The sequence below is a fragment of the Thunnus albacares genome, chromosome 18, assembly GCF_914725855.1.
Source record: "Thunnus albacares chromosome 18, fThuAlb1.1, whole genome shotgun sequence".
NCBI lineage: Eukaryota > Metazoa > Chordata > Actinopteri > Scombriformes > Scombridae > Thunnus > Thunnus albacares.
This window is the reverse complement of record NC_058123.1, coordinates 6,842,029-6,865,214: the sequence shown is the minus strand read 5'-3', so window position 1 is coordinate 6,865,214 and position 23,186 is coordinate 6,842,029. Positions and strand designations below refer to the sequence as shown.

The 23,186-nt window shown below is 41.3% G+C and overlaps 1 protein-coding gene and 1 long non-coding RNA gene across 2 annotated transcripts in view; one reads left to right on the top strand and one right to left on the bottom strand.

The window, feature by feature from the left end:
* Window positions 1-23,186, top strand: part of lhfpl2a (LHFPL tetraspan subfamily member 2a) — a 46,052-nt gene that overhangs the window by 1,831 nt on the left and 21,035 nt on the right. Inside the window, exon 2 of the mRNA XM_044334001.1 lies at window positions 16,987-17,065. The gene's annotated coding sequence lies outside the window, so the exon portion shown is untranslated. The remainder of the gene's footprint in view (window positions 1-16,986; window positions 17,066-23,186) is intronic.
* On the bottom strand, window positions 5,679-14,756 carry LOC122968632. The gene is made up of 2 exons (XR_006398855.1): window positions 14,507-14,756; window positions 5,679-6,383 (listed from the first exon to the last, which is right to left on the bottom strand). It is a non-coding gene; the product is annotated as an uncharacterized LOC122968632 (long non-coding RNA).

Here is a 23,186-nt window from a genome sequence, read left to right as displayed (position 1 = left end):
TGTTGTTGTTTGGTGTGCTGTTGTCACTTTATTACCAGCTGTTAAGTTGCAGAGGAACAGTCACTGCGTGGTCGCGGTCATGAGTCTTTAATCTCTAATTAGCTAAAGCCATTTCTTTGTAATTTCTCTTTTTTTTTTTTTTTTTTTTACAGCCACACAACTGAGTTTCAGATGTGTAGCGATGTTTTAGGTCATCCCTGAATGAGTGACGAACATTAAAGATGGCGGTCAGTCGCTGAGTCCGTTGCTAGTGGTTTTGAGCTTATGTGCCAACGCACGTGGTCCCTCAGGGCTCCGTGTTTGGCCCATTAAAAAAAGCCAGGGCTTCATTCATTACGACCCTTCAGAACGCTCCTTTTCCTCGGTTTAGGCCACAAAAAAAGCTAAAATACATGCGTTTCTCTCCCTTGGCAGGCTGGTAGCGCAGATGCTTTGGAAAAGGTCTTTAATGTTTCTTTTTTTCTCCTCCCTTCGCCTAAACAGAATGGTAAACTTTCAAAGCATGGAAAAAATATTACCAGCCTCCTTGTGCAGATGATGCAGTTGGTGATATTTTTTTTTAATGCACGTTACAAAATAATAAAACAAAAAGTTTGAACTGCTAACCCATTCATGCAGACCACATCATCTGCGTTTTCGTGCTTCTCTGAGCTTTGATGGCTGTGCTTTTGTCATTAATCCGGCATCCTGGTTGTAGTTTATGGGATCGGTCAGTATGTTTCTCCTGGAATGAAGACTATTTCCAGTGGAGGATTTGATCTACATCTTCTCCACGCACTCGGATCCTAAATAAACACTTGTTTTTTTGCATCTATGGGAGTAAATATCATTGAATGGCGTGCTGATTGAAATCAGAGCTTGCCACTATCAGTGTGCGCTTGAAACCGAACCCAGGACCGTCGTATCACCATGACAAGAGTGTGAAATCCACTAATTGAATAGCTGCTCCTGTGTCAGAGGTTAAACCAGATGACTCCGGCCGGCTGGGACTAACATCTGGAATACAGTTTTGTTACAGCAAAGGCCTCGCTGTGGATCTCCTCCAGTGTAGATGGACCCGGTAACAAGGCTGATTTATTTGCATCGTATTCCCTCCGACTACTGTAACTGTTGCACTTGTACGTTAGAGTTAGAATATTCACATTTCCAGCAACATCTGTTTTTCACAATCAGAACTTGTTTTTCTCTTTCGGTCATTATTCCGCCCCACACTGCTTTTGTGTCTCAGCGAGTGCGGTCAATAAAACTTTCAACAGGAGCATCCAGGAAGTGGTCTAATGAAACCAATACATTACAAAGGTTTTTTTTTTTTTTTTTTTTTTTTAAATATCCAAAACATTGTTTATTTGGCTGTAAAATTGACGTAATGAGAGGAAGACTGTCTTAAAATTCAGACAAATCTAAAGTGGGTCACATTACGTTATAAGGTTTTCCATTCCAGGCTTCTAAAAGGAGTATTTCTGAGTGAATTAAAAGCAGCCGTGTGTCCGAGTTTGTTTCTTTTTTATAGAGCCGGTTCAAAGATGGGCGATTTTACCAGTTCTGGAAAAGTCTGTCTCACAGTCTGCACAGCACAGATTAAAGAGAAAGGCATCTGGGAGGCTTTGTTCTTGGTCATTTCCCATTATTGTAGAGCTGATTGATTGACAGAAGGTTAATCGTCAACTATTGTAGTCATTTTTTTTTAAGTAGAAATTGCAGGTTCCAGCTTCTCAAATGTGAGGATTTGATGCCTTTTTGATTGCCGTACATGATAGTAAACTGAATATCTTTTGGTTTTGGACCGTTGGTCAGACAAATCAAGACATTTGAAGATGTCACTTTGGAGTGTGGGAAACTATAATGAGCATTTTTCTGTCATTTTATAGACAAAAACGACTAATTGATTAGATGATTTACAGATTAATCAATAATGAGAATAATCATTAGTTTCAGCCCTACATTATTGTCTCTATTTGTCTTTTGTATTCAGTTAAAAAAGAATTCAAACTCAACCAATGAAGCCTTAACTCTAATACTGTTTTTTTAATACAAAGTCAACAAACACCCATGATTTACTTCTCAGATGTTTTAATGTCTTGTTTGTTAATGATTGTCTGTTCAGCAAAGCTCACTTGCATCGATAGCCCAAACAGGACACGCAATGGCTCAGCTGGCCTTTTGCCCTCATACACTATGACTTTTGAATTTGAACAGATCGTTACAGATAGAATATTTAATTTTTCCCAAGTGCAAACAGTAGTTTGAATTTTAAAAAGTGACCGCCCTAGTCCGTCTCTTCTGGTTAATTTTGTTGCATCTGCATGTCGAATCAACTCTTCTGACTTTTCATGGCACCTGCAGTGAGTTACAGTTGTTCTGCAGAAAGCAAAAGAGGAGAGCCCAAGAAATGTCACATCCATGTGAAATGTGACAATGTCTAACAGCCTTTACGTGATGTTCTTTCCCATGTGGCTTCCTGTTCTGTTCTTGCTCTGAAACAACCGATTCAACTCTGCAAAAACCCTCCGTACTCCTCTGAATTATACTTGATGAAACTTCCTTGCTCTCTACGTGTCTGCCCCCTCAGTGCTACACAGTGGGTCAGTCATGCACGCTGATTAGATTAGGCAGCGCTGGAGCTAATCACCCTTCTCTGTCCTCTCCCCTGCTATTCTTCGCTCCTGTGGTCACTCATTTTACTCCCGACTCTCTCCGTCCTCGGGAGGCCCCCCTCCCACCCTCACCCTCCCCGTGGCTCCCGGAGATGAGCCTCTCCTGGGGGTACATCTGCCTCCAGCAGCTCTCCAGCCTGCTGTTTACTGGGAAACCAGCAGGGTGGGGTCCTCACAATAACAAAGCCCTCACCCTACACTTGTCCCCTCTATCAATAGAGGGCTGACTGTAGGCTTGTGTGGAACATACTATCCCCTGGAAAGAAAGAGACATCCAAAAAAGAAGAGAATGACTTGTGGAGGGGAGGGAAAGGGAGGGAAGGGGTGGGGGTGGGGGGGGCAGGACCCTCCTGTCGGGTGAAATGAGGAGAAAGAATCTGCAGTGGGTTTTGTTCCTCTGTGGCGAGCGGGGGGTCAGTCTCAGGGGAATGCACGGCAGACGGACGGTGGGCTTGCAGCTGCATGGCCTCCAGCACTTTATCTAGTCCCTGAGCAACTGCAGGCTCATTAAACTTTTCTGGTAGTTGTGTTCAACATTCACTTCGGTTTATGTCTCTGAGTCAGCGCCGTGTCTCCTGTTTTTTTTTTTTCTTCCCTGCCATCCATCCTGTTTTTTTTTTTTACCACGCTAATGTTGTAGCAGACATGTCTGAATATTGATTAAGCTGGAACCGGAGTCACTCTGGGATACAGCTGTATGCTAATTATGGAAGGTTATGACCTTCCACAATAAGCAGTCTGGGTGTAATGTGCGATAAGACGGTATCATATGTTCACTTTGGCTTATGTCATGGAAAAGGCTGTATGAGAGAGATAACAGGGGATTGTACATTGTGTTTGTGTCACAGCTGAAAGTCATAATTTGCTTTCGTGTTTCTGTTGGTTCCAGTTCATATTAGAGAAAGAAAACAATGACTACAAAGAGATGGAGTCCTAAGAATTTACTGCCTATTCAAACAAGGGCTGCAACTAATTATTATTCATTATGGATTAATTGGTGGATTTTTTTTTTTTTGAGGGGGGTGAAAGGAAAACTTAGGCATTTTGGCAAACATGCTTATTTGCTTTCCTGCCAAGAGTTGGATAAAAAGATTGATACCACTGTCATGTCTGTACGCTAATTATGAAGCTACAGTGGAGCCAGAAGGCAGTTAACCTAGCTTAGCGTAAAGACTGGAATCAAGGGGAAATAAAATCTGCCTACCTACATACATGTCGTTTAATTCGTACACAGACAGAAATGTAAAATGTCAAGTTGTGGTTTTAAACAGAGTTATATACTGGAACTATTTCTTGGCAGGCAGAGTAAGGCTAGCTGTTTCCCTGTACCTCCTTTCTTTATGCTAAGCTAACCTAACCACCCCTGCTGACTCTATCTTCATCATTGGCACACAAATGAGAGTGTTATCGATCCCCTAAACTTCTACCTCTTGGCAGGAAAGTGAGTAAGTGTACTATTCCTTTTGTTAAAATGTCAGAAAATATCAAAAAATGTGGAAAAGTTCCCAGAGCCCAAGATGACGCCTTCAGCAAGCAGTTCAAAACTGAAAGCTGGTTAATTTATAGCGATATAAAACAGAGAAAAGCACTGAATCCTGACTTGAGTGATTAATAGAATACAACTGTTTCAGCATTAGTTCAGACCAGATCAATAGATGGTGAAAACTGGAAGCTAACTGTACAGAGTTAATGTGGGTAGTTGCTTACATTTTATACAGAATAAAATAATCTGTTACCGTTGTGAATGACGTATGTGGGAACAAATGCTTTTTGTTTCATTTTGATCAGGTTGCTGTCGTTAATACAGTTTCATTCTGAGTAAAATTCCACACGGACATAAAATTTCCCAAATCAGCCTTGTCATACTGGTCATCTTTCCAACTAAGTCCTTCCACTTTCTCTTTTACCCTCCCAGTTATCTCTACTGGGAAGAAACTGAGAAATTCCTCCAGCTGGTCTGAGCCCATGTCGCCCACAACCACAGATGTGATTCCCTTTGTTTGGGTCCTGGTTTCACCAGCACCATGGAAACCCTCGTTCGGTTTGGCCTGGCAGGCTGTCACCCGTCATTATCACCACTGTACCTTGGTAGCCAGCAGGAGCAGGACCAACAGTCATAACGCTCTCTCTGTCTTTCTCGGCATCCTGCCTCGGCAGACTCAGATTTAATAGAGGTGGCTCATGCTAAATTTAAGGCGGGTCACTGTTTTGACCTAATCCTGTTCGTATTACTAACTGTATTCACAGTAGTTTGACCGTTTGCCCCATAACTGTTTCCATGTCTGTCAGGCTTCCTTTTTCTTGCACTGCACCAATGTAGTTAACATTTACAACATTAAATTTTTAACGTTTTTGAGAAAATGGGTCCTTGGTTTCAGACAAAAAGCCACTGTTGCCGACAGATTCACTCATCTGTAGCTAGCTTTCTAATGTTTCCAGCTAAATAATTTAAAAACTTTTACAAATCTTGTGAAAATGTGTCTTAAATAAGCACTTGATGGCTACAGTACATATGTGATGTTGTGAGACTGAGGCTAAAGCTAACGTGTCCCACCAGGACCTCACCAGTTAATGATTCATGTATTAGACACTGAATTAAAGAAGCAGCAGGAAAAATGTAAAATCAGACTGTTATTTTGTTCACATATCCTGTACGGCTGCTTAATTTACATACTTGCTGGAGTGTAAACTTTTCCTAAATCCATTACAGAGCCGGACAGAGCTGCTAACGTAACCCGATACCCAGGACTAGCTGCCACACAGCGGGGAAATACTACACAGTAGTTTTCTTAACGTAATTTGTAACCCCATAAACTAATGTAGGTTTGTTTGTTAATGAAATACTCCTTGGTCTTTGAAGTAACAATCAGACCATGTCCACACGCCCTACGTGCAGACTAAGACGGCGTTTTTCTCCCCAGGAAATGGTGTGTAAATCTGAAAATGCTGGCATGGTGTTGTAGTGTGTACAGGGGAATTGGAGCTTTATAGAAACGGGTGACAAAACAGATGATAGCAGTAGCGTGACATTTCATCTTTTTTAGTTTTATTGGAAGAGAAAGAAGAAGAAACAACCACAATAACAAAAATGTCAGACAGCTTCATGAGAGTGTTGTTCTTCTCTTAATTGCCTACTTTAATAGCTTGTTTTTCTGCGGCGGACTTGCTTGTCTGTACTCCGCACATGCCCAGTAGAAGGAGAATTACCAGTTTTGGCGTTTTTAATGTGGACGTAGGTATTTGCAGAAACAAGCTGAAACTCCTGCTGGAAAACGGTGTTTTGGGATTTAACTGGCTTAATTTAGGTGTTGCATTACTCTTGGTAGAACGCCATTTAGCCAGACATGCTAACGATCTCAGCTATTAGAGCTGATAAACACACTGTTTAATCCGTTCATTACACTTTTGTTCTTGTGTTTGGTTTTGGAAAGGATTAAAAAAAAAAAAAAGGACACCACCCTCAACAACCGCCTCAACAAGCTTGACAGGCCTGCTGTGGCTAGTTACGGCTTAGGATTTAAGGGAAAAGGTCTGTTACTCGCTCGGTTTCGTGTAAAACCTTATGAACTTTTGACCAAATGTCTTCAGTAATCTCCACTTTGTGACTGAGAGCCGGAGCAGAGGTCTGCCTAATGCTCTGTGCAGCTGTGAATTGATTTGTAGTGTGAGGACTCTCCAGGTGAGGGTGACTGCTCCACTAGACGGGGGCCCGGGATAATGTTACAGCACCTGTGGGACCACACAAACACACGCACACAGTCACACAAAGAAAGCTTAAATAAATAGCCTTATACAAGAGGTTTTTCTTTTTATTTTCCACAATCTTTCTCCAGAGGGTAAACTTAATTTTATACTATAAGAGAGAAATAATCGGGCTTGATTCTCAGTTATGACTTTAAACAAGATCAAACCGATACACCCCCAAAAGCTCCAGCCTTTTATATATCGAGCTGATATGAACGGGCTTAATTGAATTTAACCGGAATTTGCCAGGCTAGTTTTCCCAACCACAGGCTTGTCAACAGACGCATCCTGTTTGATTCAATCTCAGGTATGATCGGCACCGACATGGCTTCGCTTAAATAAACGCCAACACAGTTTCAGGTTCACCCGACAGTCAACTCGCTCTCCCTCCTTCTTTCCTTGCGCTCATAAGCTTTTAACCTTCTTATTTTTTTGCTAGAAAAGCATCCTTTACAACAAATTGCGGTTTGCGAAGCTTCTCCTCTTCAGTTGCAGTGTTTATATTTTAAAGCAAAAGTGAAGGCTACTGTTTCATATTTCTTATCCAAATAATCTATTTCTCTCCAGTGAGAGACCTTTTTTCACTTTCCATAAAATATGCTTACTTGCTTTTGAGCCGCTTTTGGAGAAGGGAAAAAAAAAAAAAAAAAGAATGCAGGGAATGAGGCATTTCTTTGTTTGTTGTTGTCATTTGAAGCAGCCCTCAACAGCTAAGTGGTATTTGCCATCTGAAGACAGCAGGGATTACGCCGTCCCTCGCTGCATGAAGAGGGTAAACACAGGCACGAGAACAGAGAATCATAGAGGGTGGTAATAATAGTGGAGGGAGACAGAGAGCAAAGCATAAAGGTAAACAAGTTTCAGAGAGAAAAAACGGGAAAAAAAAAGGAGAGATTAAAATGAAAGAAAATAAAAGACAAGGTAAAGGCTTTTTGTTTCACAATTAACTGGAGCGGCCCAGGGTCAGACATCTGTGATCCATCTCCCAGGGGCCGGCGTCTGGAGCTGCCTTTGTACCCTCTCTACCCCTCCTTCCTCTTCTTCTTCTTCTTCTTTCCTTCCTTCCCTCCCTCGCCCCCCCCCCCACCCCCCCCCCCTCCCTCCTCCTCTACCAGTGTCGTGACTCCTCTTTGACAGGCCCACAAGCTGCCCCAGAGATCATTCACTCGGAGCGCAGGGAAAGCACTTTTTTAATAGCTGCCTCTGACCTCTGTCCACCGATCTGTCAACTCACGTAAAAATGACAAAAATGACATTATATCCACACTAGAGCTGCAACAATTAGTCAATTAATCAGTTAGTTGATTGACAGAAAATTATTCGCCAGCTGTTTTGACAATCAATCCATTGTTTTGAGTCTTTTTTTATAGAAACCCCCCCAAAATTCTCTGATTTTCTTCTCAAATGTGGATATTTTCAGGTTTCTTTAGTCTTCTATGATAGTAAACTGAATATATTTGGGTTGTGGACTGTTGGTTGTGACAAAACAAGATATTTTAGGTTGTATTTTGAGCTTTTGGAAACAGTGATCAACATTTTATAAACCAAACAACTAATCAATTAATAGAAAAAATAACAGACAAATTAATCTATAATGAAAATAACATAAGTTGCAGCCACACAAACTCTGTTTTTTGCTTTCAATCCACATTAAACTGATATTTTTGGATGGCTGAACATTAACAACAGTCTCACGTATTAGCGTAGTTGGATAAAATAAAGCTTTTCGACAATGCAGACATATACTGTACACACACTATACTCTATAGGTGTTCACCATTTAATGTTTGACAAACGGTTGTTAAGCCAAAAGAGAAGACAGTCAAGAACTTTTATTCTGTCTTGTTTAACACATCAGTCTTCTTGCATTGGGAATAAGACTCTTCCTGTGAAAACAATTGTGTAATGTCTTTTGTAGCCCCAGAGCTTTGTCAGGTCGGACAAAAAAATAAACCAAATGTGACGTCATCACATTATCTCAGCTTGAGTTTGGAGACTTCACATTTCTTAGACCTGCTGTACCGGATTTTCTGGTCACTTGGGGGGCAGACTGACATCCCCATTTATGTTGATATGGCTAAAAATATTAGCGAACAGTTGCCTGTTCACTAGCAGATATGGAGTCCAACGCAATGTGTGTACTGAAAACTTTCCAACAGCTGAACAGCATTTTAAGTGTATCTGCAGGACTGTTGACATAGCTCCTTTTTTTTTTTTGGAGGTGGTTTATTGGTAGGCACATGCACTTCCCAGATCATGTAAACACCGTCTTATCTTCTTCTCTCAGGACGGTTAAACGCACTAAAGAAGCCGTTACAGCCTTGTTAATGCAGCACCAATCGGATTCCTGGTGGCCAATGGCCTGTGTCACTGAGTGGGAATCTTTATCACCATAAGCTCGCAGGTTCAGCGGCGAGACAGAAAAGATGATGCCTCTTTGTCTTTTAGACGTGATAACACAATTTGGCGAACGTGAGCAGGACTGCAGAAAGGGGAGGAGGGGTGTGTGTGTGTGTGTGTATGTGTATGTGTGTGTGTGTGTGATGTCGCGTGAAATCCCTTTGCCTATTATGTCTGTCATCATGTCTGGGAGAGACTTGGCCTGCGTCCAATCCAGAGAAATTACCCTCCTATCCGTTTTGGAGAGCACTTAATACACCTGTCTTTTATCATATAGAGAGACCTCAGTGATGACTTCACCACATCTGCACAAAGAAAACCAGAGGACACATAAACTAAAAGTCATTTTTTGCTCCTCTGTACTTCCTCTTTTATTCTTCTATCCGGTATTTTTTTTTTTTTCTTCTAAAAAACATTTATCTTTTAATGAAAAAAGTGGATGATGCTCTGCAGCCATCTGTTATGTTTCACATTGAGCTAACAGACTAATCACTGCGAGGTGATGTCATCTCTGTGTGTGTGCTGTGTGCGGTCTGTGGTTTAAAGGCAAGACACATACACGCACACACACACACACACACACATGTATGTATGTGAGCACACATGAGGAAATTAGATAGAGTGTGGATAATCATTGCATTAGTACCGAGTGTGTAATCAGCGTGTGCCTGAGGGAGTAAAACACCTTGTGTTTTTACTTTACAGACCGAGTCCTTTTGTAATGGCCTGGCTTGTGCTGTAGTGTTAAGTGTTTTTTTGTTGAAGTGGAAAGGGGTGTGTATTTGTGTCAGTGGGAATTATGGGCTAATGGAGCAGACAGAGCTGGATGTTAGTGGTGTGATGTCATCGCAAGGGTTCATAAAGTCATAGAGGATTGATTTTCATGTACAGATAATCATTTTAAAGAACTCTAGGACTAAAATGATTCCTTAAATGAAAATAAAATCTTTGACTACGTCTACATGAAGCCAGTTAAACTCTAAAACACCGTTTTTGAGCAAAAGTGACACAGCAGTCCACAGCAGGAGTTCCAGCTAATTTCTGCAAATACCTCCGTTCACATTAAAACGCCAAAAGAGGTAAATCTCCTCCTGCTGAGTGAGTCAGCCGAGAAGGGTCTGACTGCAGTCTAGCAGACCTACGTGACAACACCCACTTTACTGCACGACACCCCCTCCCAGATGTTGTCATCGTAACTGCATGCTACACGACACAACCCCCTGACCCCTAAACCCTAACCCCGCCCCTCCTCATGCATAAACCTAACCAAGTAGGTGTGTCATGTAGATACCAGTGAAGAAGAAAAAGTACACTGTTTCCGTTTCTGCGGTGGCTTCCTGACATTTTGTTTATTGCAAGCAGATTACAACAGTTTCAGTGAGAGATAGATGCTAGATAGATACGTTTAAACAACAACAACAACAACAATAAAAAACTACTGCCACCATCTGTTTTGTCACTGATATTCTACAAAGCTACATTTTCCCCGTACACACTACAACACCAAGCTGTTGTTTTCAGATTTACACACTCTGGAGACCATTATGGAAAAACTCAATTTTTGGGGGAGAAAAATGCCGTTTTAGTCTGCACAGAGGGCCAAAACTGAAAATAAAAAGATGTGTTTATGAATTTTGCCAGCTTAGATTGGATATGGTCTTTGTTTCTATGTGTCTTTGAATCTACTGTTGAAATGCAAATTGACAGTCTGGCATTCAGCATGTCCATTAATTAATAGCCTAAATACTACTGTTAGCATGTCTGGCTAACTAGCATTTTTTCAAAGCAAAGCAAAGAATCATATCATTGACAAACAAATAGTTTGGAGGGATGCCAGTTACATTAAAGAAAGCCTTGTTCACGATCAGCACATCCACTGTCATATTTCCCTTGTTGAAGTCGGTCCTGGATGCTATCAGAGTTTAAGTTAACGTTAGCATGTCTGTCCTGCTCATTGTTGGATTTGGGAAAGTTTACACTTAAGCAACCCCAGCTAACGTTACCAGACAGCGTTACATTTGCACATCAACATTAAAAGTGAAACCTAGTGTTGAAGAAGCATGTTAGCTAAGCAGCCAAACAGGATTATGTTAAAACAAACAGTCTTAATGTACATTTTTCATATCATACTTATTATACTAGGACTAACTAGCTCTATACTGCTTCTGGGATCAAATGGTGGATGCTATTTTTTGTCTTTTTTTTTAAACACAATATGTATGTAACCATGAAGTGGATTAAGACTTCTGATAAGACAAAATTCTCCCTTTAAATCAAGTCTGATGGAAACAAAAAAAAAAAAAGTTGGTTGCCAGTTAGAAATGAGAAGCCTGCTTTTGTCCACCTCAGTCTAAAAGTCAAGGACTCGTGGTTTCAGACATTACAAAGAGTTTTGAGGTCGTAAATCGGCCACCGTCGTCGTCATAAAGTTAACATGTGCAGTGCAAGAAAGCTGATAGGCATAGCAACAGTAGCAAAGAGAAATGGGGCTTAACATATGGTCAGTCGTTGCCTCGCTAAGAACTGGCATTTTGTGATATTCTAGACATTTTAAGGAGACTTAAAATGGACCGTTTACCCTTCCCATCCGGCATCAATTGTCATTTTCAGACGGCAAAGTCAACAGTTGGCAGCTAGAAATGAGAAGCTGCTTTTGTTTACTTCTGTTTGAAATCATGGACCCATTATTTCAAACACTTCGGAGGATTTATATCATGGTAAACTGCACATGTGCCTCGCGAGAGCCGTAAGTTTGATCGTTGTAGCAACAGTAACTGAGGGCGTGTTTGGCTGAGAAAACAATCAGCTTGGACATAAACAACCTTTAGGAAACTTATCATGGCTTCGATACAGCATTGTTTTCGTCTCTCAGTCGCCATCAGCAGGCCGAGCTCGCACCCAAAACCCAAAGCGGAAGCTGCACAGGCACCAGAATCCCGACAGTTTTTCCTCTTCTCTTTGAAGAGCTCCTGGCAAGGCTTTCAAAGCCCCTCTGTCTCAGCACTGGCTCCTAAAATAATGTGTGGTAAATGTAATGCAGCTGCCCAGCTGAGCGGGAACAGGCAAGCCTTATTATTTTCAACAACACTAATTGCTTTTCTTCATCTTTTTTTTTTTTTTTGGATTTTTTAACATTTTTTTGATGCATTCCATACATTTTGCAGGACAAAGTTAACTGTCACTATATCTGCCGCTTGCATTTGATTTAACAGAACTGAAAAATATTAGTCTTCTTGTCCCACATGTATGATACTGAATCCACTGTGCTGCCACTGAGCGGTTTCTGTGGTGCTGATGCAGCAACAGTTTCTAGTCCTATAAAAATGTTCCAGTGACACAGACAAAACACACACACACACACACACTGGCTGCTCAGTACAATGATGAGGTCATTGTTGGTCAAGTCTGTTTTGCATTGTATGAATAGACAGCAGATGTAATGCCCATTGAGTTCCTGTCTTGATATTGAAGGCTTATATAACCCGGTTTACACTGACAATATGTATTGTGTTTCCAGAAACAGATGTTCCCACATGGTTAACAATTGTAAATCCAGTTTTTACAGTTCACACACACTTTGAATAAACATGTTGTATTTGACCTTTAAAACCAGCCAGGTGAAATGCACCTTTTCAGTTAGGGAAACATCTGGTTTCATGCCTTATCTGTCTCTATTTTCTCTTCAGTACTCTTCAAATATTTGCTCACCGACTCCTTCAGCGATTGCTCCAAATCGCTTGTTGAACACTTTTGCAGAGGCAGTGCGTTACAGTGATTAGTGTTGTGAGGGTGGATGGGTGCTGGCTGCTTCCTAACACCTGTGTTGTGTATCTTAGCCTGAGGGATGGGGCTCCTGAGCTGGTTATTTTAATGAGAGCGCTCTCTCCGCTCAGCCTCACATGCCTCTCATTACTACACAGAGAGACAGAGAGAGTGGAGGAGACGAGGAAGGAGAGGATTTGAGGAAGCAGAAATATGAAACAGATGGAGAAAATAATGGAAGATGTGTCTGATTCTTCTTTTTCCTCACTGCCAGATACAATATTGCTGTTTGATGTGTCACAGCCTTGATAGATACAACCTTTGATTTGGATTAAACAGCAGCCACGATTTGACAGTTCTGGCTCCTGCATGTCCAGCTACAGAAACTCTTTAAGCAATAGTTTGACATTTCAGGATATACGCTTATTGGCCTTTTTTTCTGAGAATTAGATAAGAATACTGATACTAACTTTTTATCTCTCTGTAAAGTATGAAGCTGCAGCCAGCAGGCAGTTAGCCTAGCTTAGCATAAAGACTAGAAGCTTGGGGAAACAGCTAGCTTGGCTCTGTCCAAAGGTAGAAAGATCCTTCCAGCAGCATGTTTGAATCTCACTAATAGCATTTAGACTTGTCATAGCAGGAAAAGCACAGGTGGAACTTGTAACTTTAACTTTTGCTCCAAGGAAGCCATACTGATGAAGAGGGCTGCAGCTAAAGGTTATTTTCATTATCGATTAATTTGTCGATCTTGATGAATTGTCTACAAAATGTCAGAAAATTGTGAAAAATGCCAGTTATAATTTCTCAGAGATGTCTTCAAATATCTTGTTTTGTCAGATCAAAAATCCAAAACCCTAAGACATTAGGTTTATCATCACGTATGACACAGAAAAGTATCAAATACTCACATCTGAAAAGCTGCAATAAGCAAATGTTTGGCATTTTTGCTTAAAAAATATCAAAAATAGCTGTCAGTTAATTTTCTGTTGATGGATTAATCGACTAATTGTTGCAGTTCTACTGATGAACCGTCATGCACTACGTCAGGGTCATGAATTAGGAAAAAATTAATTAATGTTATTAATTGCACCTGTGCTTTTTTTTTTTGCTACAACATTTATGTTTAACTCGTACAAAATTGAAGTGTAGAACAGCTTGTCGCAGCCAAATACTTGTCTAAAATTTGTCGTTCTACACTTCAGTTTTTGTGCATATTAAACAAATGACATATAACCTGTGAATTAGTGAGCTTTAGAGGTGCTGGTAGGCAGAATTTGGCTGGCTAGATGTTTCTCCCTGTTCCCTCTCTTTATGCTAAGCTAAGCTAACTGTCTGCTGGCTGCAGCTTCATATTTAACAAACAAGCAGACATGAGAGTGGTGTCAATCTTCTCATCTAACTCTCAGCAAGAAAGTGAAAAACCATATTTCCCAAAGTGTCAAACTATTCCTCTAAATGTTGAAAACCCACATACTTCCCTTCTGTTCAGCTCCCCTGTTCCCAAAGCCCTTCAAAACTATAAGAAAGACTCTTTTGTGGTTGGTCTGGGCCGTAGTGAACATACCTACAGGTATCCCCCCCCCAGTCCCCACATAATAGCCTGCCCCCAACTGTGGGAGGGTTCAACAGCTCAGCTCCAAACACCAGCATCTAATGTTGCCTTAACTAGGAGGTATTTGCAAGTTTAATGCATGTAAGGGAACTTAAAGGGGCCAAAATAGTAGCTGGATACACCAGCGTTTTGGCAAAATTCCCCTCAGCTGCGGCGATTTGTGTATCCACTTATGTAATTGGGAAAACGCCCAACAAGAATTCACACTGCTGAGGTTCATCTGAGGTGTAGGATTGACTGCCGTCCCTCAACTCAAAACATCAATCTGCACCTTACAGCTACAGTATGTTGTTCCTGCCCTTATCTCTGTTATTATGAATTTCATGCAACTTACCTGTGAAATGGAGGCTCCTGTTTACATCCATCCTGCTCCATCAGATACCAGCGTGAGAAAAAGGGGAGTCACCTGTAACTTTTTCACCCCGACGCCGTTCTTCATCCTGAACAACATACAAAACCTCTGACAAAGAAATCAAACCACAAAGAAGATGTTTCTTTATCTTCTCCGGCAGAATGAATATGAAAAATAAAAAAGTATGAACATTTAATTCAATGAAAGATCATTGATTTAGAGGCCTGCTGTACGGTTGGTATGCTGTTTATTAGTGTAGTGAGAGTCATAGTGATCCCAGTGAAGCTGCTGTGGGAATCGTGTATTATTTCAAGCTTATTCCAGGGTTTTTATTGCAAAATACCGCTTGTTTTTCCACTGTTCATAAACTTGATGTCAATTCTGATCACACTGTATTTGGTTATGTTATAATTCCCTATCAGAGCATCGCTTTTCATAAAAACAAAGCACACTCTAGAGTTGGTGTTACGACAGACCCTACCGCATTGGGATTGTGGGTGTTTCAGGCATGTGTGTGTATGTGTGTGTATGTGTGTGTGTGTGTTGCTGAGAAGCTCAAATAATTACCGAGAGGAGTTCACTGATAATTAAATGCATTGTCAGTCCTTTCAGTCAATTCTCTACTGCCACAAATCATTATTATATCCGCACAAAACTCCACCTTTAGCTTCCTTTTAAGATAAACATATCTATGTTCGCTGACTATCCACCAGTTATCACCCTCTACTCTGCTGTATTTATCCCAAGTAAGTGGTTTTATGCACCGTTAGCGGAATGTTTTTCAATCCCGCTAATGTTATCACTACTCAAGTCTGACTATTGAAGTGACCGTTAACCGAGCTGAGTGCTTCTCTCTCTGGATAATATCCATTAAAAGGCCTCCGTAGAGACGAGTAAAAGGGAAGAGGGTCGGGCCATTAGTTAATTATCTACAGCCTGACCTATGTATGTGTGCCATTAGTGTGAAGACGGCAGAGTAACCCGAATCTGCTGCTGACAGCAGGAACATGTTTGAATGTCTGTGGTCCTGTCGAGTTTTCATCGGTTAGCTTCAAAGGAATGATTGGTTTCTTGCCACATGGGATATATTGATGCTGTGATGGTTTAGTATTAGTATTGGTTACTCTGTTATTACAGGGTTTATAGTGGAAGCAGGCCGCCATGCCTTCACTAACGTCAAAAGAAATTCTTATACTTTTATGAAATAAAACATGAAAGCAGCAATAATTTTTTTTGATTCAGCATAACAAGCTGAAAACACAACACTGACTTGTTATTCCCTCATGAAGTTGATTTTGCAAACTTGTTGGCTAGCAGTCGTCTATTGACTCATCCAGCACACGGAGCGACATAAGCATTTATTTGGATTTGTGTTTCCACAGTCTATGTAGTCTCCACCAACTCCTGAGGGAAATATCTGGCTCGTTAGCTGCTAAACGCTACGCTACGTTCACCAGCTAAGCGCTAATTTTACATGTCTGCTGTTTTGTGCTGGTTGGTTCATGTTCAATGGGTTTAGCTGAGCTTTTTTGTATAACACAGATGCCTGCTGCAACTAGAGAACAACGAGATTGAACAAAAATAATAAAGTCTGCAAAAGCAGGTCGCAAAACCAAAACGATTAGCTAAAAGATGCTAAGTGCTCTCTGTAGAACTGAGTGGAAATGGAGAGTCAGGTGACAATAATCAACTCTGTGGGTTTGTAATTACAAGACACTCCTTTCACAGTCAGTTTAGTTTAACATAGAAATATTAACTAGTGCAGCTTTAACCTTTTAGCAGAAAAGGGCAGAGAGGCTATGAGAAATGCCACAAATGTAATGATTGAGGCAACTGTTATTGATTATCTAGACCTTTTGAGTTTTTACAAGTAGAGGAAAACAACTCAATTAGTCACAATCAGTTGGGGATGTGTTGGGGGGGGGGGGGACCACACAAGCAGAGGATCACCAGCTGGACATGTGTTGTACATAAAGCATCTAGTAGAAGTTTCAGGTTTAACCAGCTTTATTCATATTTTAATATCAGTGGGTCTGTGTTGATTGTAGAGGTCAGGATGTGGGAAACTGGGACTTGGTAATTTAACACCTTTCACACAGAGCTTATGACTAAACCCACTTAGTGACTTGGTTGGCTTATATAATGCATGTACAATGTGTGTTTTTTTGTGTGCTAAACATTATGCAATGTTGCCACAGGGACCAACGTCATGTCAAATGAGGGATGCAGACATCAGTGTGTCTCTCTTTTGGTTTTTTATGAACATGTGAAACAGTTTAAAAGTTTCTCCAGGTGCAGTTGTTCCTCCGTCTCAGGTTTAAATGGAAAATACCAACGAGCAAAGAGAGAAAGATGCGCATTTTTGTCGTGAAGCCAACAGCGGCTGAACCGTTGCTCTCTGGAGGTGGTATGGTTTTGTGATTTGGACTCACATCATCTCATTGTTTCTGCTGTTTCTACAGGTAGCGGAGAGCGAGAGGACTCTTACATCATTTGGATTTAACTGCAGAGTTTCGTCCACCACGAGGTTCCACACAAGAGGTTGGTGTTGTCATGTCCGTATGAGGGTGCAGGTCTACGTGACAGTCACATGTTTTTGTCCTTATATGTCCTCTATATCCTTTTGTCCTCTCACATGTGAAACCAGTATAGAGGGTTTCCTCAGGAGATGTGAAGACTAACAAAACAAACATAAACAGGGTTTCCTGCTTTTCTTGTTATGATATTATTGGGGTTCCTGGCAACACGTCTGTTACTGGTGGAAATGCAAGCTGTTCACATTGCTCCTATTGTTCCAGGCAGGTGTTATTTAACATAATCAGTGCACATCTTAAACCTGCACTACATCTGAGATTTAGTTTTGCACGTTCAGAAAGTAGGCGACAGATTCAAAAACAGAAAGTAAGAATAGTCTCTAGTGTATGTCAAGTTTCCAAAACAGCTACAGCCTACATTTCCCATAATGCAACTCAGTGTCATCTTTCTTGAGACTTTGCCAGCCTGTTAAATGCCCTCTTCTGTCAGACTACAAGTACAGTTTATTATGCGGTGAGTTATATTATAAATATGGAAGTCGAGAAGGGATTTCTGGCACAACTTCACCAATTTCCAAGGTGCAAAAAAGTTGAACACACTTCTCTTGTAATATATTTATATATATATATATATATATAAACTTTACTTTGAGCCCACAATAAAGTTGTTCTTTATACTACTTATTTTCTATTATTATATTTCTTAGACCTTCAGACTCACAGATGACATTATACAGCTGCTTTCACAGGCTTAATTGACTGTTATGTGTAAAATTGTCCAAGTGTCCCTTTAAAAAAAAAAAGAAATGTTTCCCAAATGACAGGTTACATATGTCTACAATTGTGAACAGTCATTGAAATAACACATTTTCCTTCTCGGATTTATGTATTTGATCATTTTAGAGGCCTGTGGAGGAAAAGTTAAACAGTAATTCACAAAGGGGAAAAAAAAGCAACTATTATAGCGAAACCAATTTTTTTTGTTGCAGAAATGTACTTTTTCCGCTTTACCACACCATGAATCATCTTGGGACGTCTTTGCATTTATCATGCAACTGGACTGCTGTATCAGAGCGAGACTCTTGAGAGAGAGAGAGAGAGAGAGAGAGAGAGAGAGTTCACCCAAAGATAAAGCAGCATCTTCCACATGCTGTATTTTCGTTGTCTGCCACGCTGACTCTGAAAAAATCTGTCTGGTATATTTATCTGGATGAAGTAGGAAGTTGGGGGTGTTTTGGGGGAGTGCCGGTAGTGGGAAGGGGGGGCATGTTTTTCCAATATGAAGGAAAACAATGGAATGAGAGATATTGAGCAGGGACCACCTGTGAAGGTCATTTCAAAGTGGAAAGCCCCCGCAAAGATAATAAACAGTATAATCGTTTGTCACTTTGCTCCTAAAATAAAATGGGGAGACTTCATGTCAGCTGCCTGTTTCCTGTTATCTCATACTTGTTATTGCCTGAACCTCCTTTGTCTTCATGCTCCATATTAGATACATCACTGTAGGAATATGCAGCAACAGATGTCTGAATTACATCTTTAAACCTCACTTATTTCTATCAGGAAGTTAGTTCAAAGTGTCATATTTGTTTTAGTTTCTATCTATATATTCTCAGCTTTATCCAAGGATGTCTCTGCTGATTTATTCTAGAAATATGAGACATGACTGTTAAATACACTGCCATGTCAGCTCTAATACAAACAGATTTTTCCCTATTGTGTCTGCAGGATACTGCGGCGGTGTCCATATCCGCTTTGTTTTGGTATAATCTGACACGGGACGGGTTTTTTGTGAGACTCTTCAACACTCATCTCTTTGTCCGCGAGAGAAAGTGCTTACACGTCTCTCTTTACTCCCCCGAAACCAGTGTGACAATACCAACACGCTCCATTTCTCAGCTTCCCACCTCTTCTCTCTGTCCTCAGCCTCCTCCTTTTCTCTCAGTTTCTGCCCTCATTTGTCTCCATCGCTCGTCCCCTCGCCTCCTCCGCACGCCGTTTAACGTGTTTTGCCAAGAGCCCGAGAGCGGGGATGATATCACTTGATACTTCTATTATCCGAAACTTGAGAGAGTCCGGTGCCAACTCATGGCTATCCCCGCTCCCCGCCCTCCACTTGTTCCTCACGGTGCTTACTTTTGATTTCGAGCAGAGTATCAGGTTAAGCTTGGAGTGCCCACAACAGCTACGGCTCTGCCCCCAGGGGCGTTTGGATAAAGCAGCCCAGCGAGGTCTCAGCTTGCAGGGGAGTTTGTGTTGTTTTGTGCTATAGTGGGAAACTCGGTTGGGAGCAGCAGGTCAGAGCCACGGGGAAGTTAGGATTAAACTGCACTCATCCCAAGCACAAAACACAGTGAGAACAATACTCTTAGCCCTCCAGAGATCTGCCAAACACCGTCCACCCGAGCTCAGCAGAGTGACTGATTTCCTGAGTCGGACCTGGAAAACAGAAGCATGGGGATTTGAAGTGGAAGGGCTTTTCTCCTGCAACCCCCTGCGTTTATGGATCCCGGGGCTATTTGCAGGGCTAAGGTGGGGCTGGAAATGGTTAAGCATAATGGAGACAGTGTTAGGCCTGAGGGCCCCCAACTCTGCAGCTCTAACAGTGGGAAACGGAGAAGTGCCGGGGCTCCTCGGGCTCCCCAGTCCATCAGCAGTCAGAGGAAATAGGTGTGAAGAATGTAGCCTCTAATTTCTTAAAGTGATATTTCACCTTGTTGAATATTTTCCTTTTTTTTTTTTTTAGCACACTTAAATTGATTAAGTGCATGAAAATACTCCAGGCCAAAGTGTATGCCCACATTTGGTCATTTGGTATAGTATTTTGGTATGGTAATGTACTATATTATGTATTATATATTAATATTAGTAATAATATAATTGGCAACCTGCCCTAAAAATAAGTTAAAATTGAACATTACAAGACTAAGACCCCTGAATAACTATTGGTATTGCACATTTAATGTACTTAAATGCATATTTCACCAATCTATCAACATATATGACTGTCCCACATTACTAAAACCAGCTGTCCCACATTTCAAACCACATTTTCTAAAGTGGGACAATGAACAATTGACTCAAATAAAAAAAATGAAACATATTTTCACCATATTGTAGCATATTTCAAGGCATGAATATATATCATAAACACATCTGATAACAATTGGCAACATTGCTTCATTTATAACAAATCTACACCCTTAACATTACTCAAAATCCTTTTGTCACTGACCTTTTGACTGATCTTTACAGCAAGTTGGAAGATTGCCCTGCCTCAGTCTATGGCATCACATGTGTGGAGTCATGTGATTTCAATTACATGACACTCCAGGTTTAATTTGACAGCGGTCCTAATTGTTAGCATTTGTTAGAAAAAAAGAGATAGATTCATGTGAGCTTCGGTGACCCACATTTGGCAGCGTCCCACATTACTCTTCACTTACTCACTCTAAATAGCTCCGGATTTCTCTTTGTAAAGTCATGCAGTGACCAGTTTTTCTGCTTTGGTTTCCATACAACAAACAGTAGTAGCGATTGTTGCTCTGTTGTTATCGCTCTGTGAGAACCCTGTGGCACAATAATGGATGTTATCTCCTTTTTTGTTGCCATTCCTCAGACCCTTTAATCCTCAGCTCAAACAGCACGAGCTGATATTTAACCGCTCAGAGATGCCATACAGACGCAAGCAAGGAGGGGGAAAAAAAAAAAAATGCATTTGTGGAGAACAGCACAGAGCGATCTTTTCACAAGATGGCTATCCAGTGAAACCCTCCCTGTTTGTGGCGGTTGGCCACCCACTTTGAAGCCAGACTGTGATATGTCAGATGGTCTTTGTTTTCCATCACCCTCTTAACCTTCATGGTGTGGGCTCGCCATGCGAGGGGTGTTATGGTCAATATGAGAAGATGAGGGATTGTTGACCTCCGCCTTTCTACCCAGACGCACAGCTGAAAAATTATCCCGTCCCTCCTCCTGGAGTGACTCCTGCTCCACCTCACCACCCAAACCAGACTGACACACAGGCAGTCAGATCGTATAAACAGATGTTTCCAGGGGGAAAACAGTTGACCACTTACACCGAGATCAAATAGAGGTGTGCATGTTTCATGTGCCCGGCTCCACGTGTTCATGTGTGCACCGCTACGCTGTGTTTTTATTATGTTCTATGTATGTATTTGGAGTAAAAAAGACTCCTGGGATACATGAAATTGTTTTCTTTTCCCCCCCACACACTACTCATTTCTCCACAATTCCTCCAACTTGTCTTTCAGTCGTAGGTGTTATTAGTCTGTGGCCGACATGTTAGCTCCACACCTCTCGCAGGTGTACTCCCTGTTGACTGCGAGCTGAGATGTGTTTAACATGCAGGTCTCTCCACAGTTCCCATTATTCCTCTTTCCCCTCTTTCACTCTTTCCCACGCTCCCGTCTTGCTTCCCCTGGAGCTCAGTGTTAGGATTTCCTCACCTTCAACACATCCGTGTGTTTACGCTCCAGCAGTACTCCCCAAAGTTCATAAATTAGCAAATATGCCTCAGAGATAACGCTCCCACACTAAGATATGGGGAACTACAGCCACAGCTGACAAGAACATAATGAATAAAAATGATGTGGCGTGACCTCGATGGAGGAAATTTATCTGTCTCTTGACCTCAGCTGTCGTATTAAACAGATGGATCAATGTCAAATATATGAATAAGATGTTAAAGTTGTCAGTGAAGCTATTCTGTAGAAGAAAAGATGTTATGTAGCTCAACAAACAAATGTACTTTCAGAGAATCGTTTTAATGCCTCCAACGTTTCTGTTGAAATCACAAAATGGCCATACCTGAATACTTGATACTCGTTCTTGTGCAGCTGTTTGAGAACTTTTACTTCTTTCATTAAATAAGAAAGTGTTTTTTTTTTTAGAAAAACATGCTCATATTTCTCAAAGTAAGGTATAGAAACAAGTATTGCTTTGGTCATTTTCTGCACCGAAACTCAAAGTTTCAAACAACACCCAGCCCAACATAGACTGTGTGGTAGGAAATATATGGTGCCCAGTAGATGCAGGTCTTTCCCCCTCTGTGTGTGCATGTTAAACATCTGCCTCCATGTGACTGTTGACGGGCCTTTTGCAGTCGTGGCCTTGACGTGGCCAGATGGTCGTAGCTGCTCCCTCTGTGGGATTCAAACTGTGACTTCTCTGATTGCAAAGAGAAGCGAATGTATAGCAGTGAAGACTTTCCAACACCCATCTACCCTCCGTATCTGCTTTTAAACATGGATTTTTTTTGGGAGGTGAGGTGATAAAATTGGAAGGGTAAACCATCTACATCCATATGCTACCATCAGCTATCAGATATTCTGCATGTCTAGACATTTGTTTTGCACTTTTGAGTGTTTTCCTAGTATTCTGCATCTTAATTTCACCGCACAGCCAGCTGTCATTATTATTTTCCTCAACTGGAAACTCCATAAGCTCTCTTCAGAGGCAAATATTCCATCTGTCCATCCATCTCTTTCCATATGTCTCTCCTCGGCTCCGCTATCTCTTTCCACGGGGGCCTTTTAAAACCGAGCCCCGCGTAGCCTCTTCCAGGGTGGCTGGAGTCGGAGTGACGTAACACGTGCAGGCGCAGCTCCGATTGAAAACACGTGGAGATAAAAAAAAAACCTCATTGAGATATCTGAAGCATGTCCGGGAATCATGTGTCGACACGAGCCAAAATAAAACATTTGGTTTCTGTAGTATGAAATCAGTTCCTTCCTGAGTCCTTGACTGATTCATCCAACCGGGGCTTCGGAGCACCTGAATATTTAGGTCGCAGGTGTATAGACACACTGTTGTAGGCATGTTCGCAACTTTGTTTAACGTTAGCAAGATAAGTGGTGAGTTCTTTACAGATACTGTCTGTATGCACCTTTGCTGAAAACAGCTGTCTGCTTCGGCTGGGAATGATGATGAGAGAGCGAACCATAAAAGAAGAAGTTGCAGGGTGTAAAAACCAAAACGATGAGCTGTTTGTCAGTGCTAAATATCTAATGAAGCTCTGAATATAGCACAATTACCTGTAGGCCCATGTGTTGTGTTTACTGCCACACAAATAAATCTCTTGTTCACGTATGACGGCATCCCTCTCT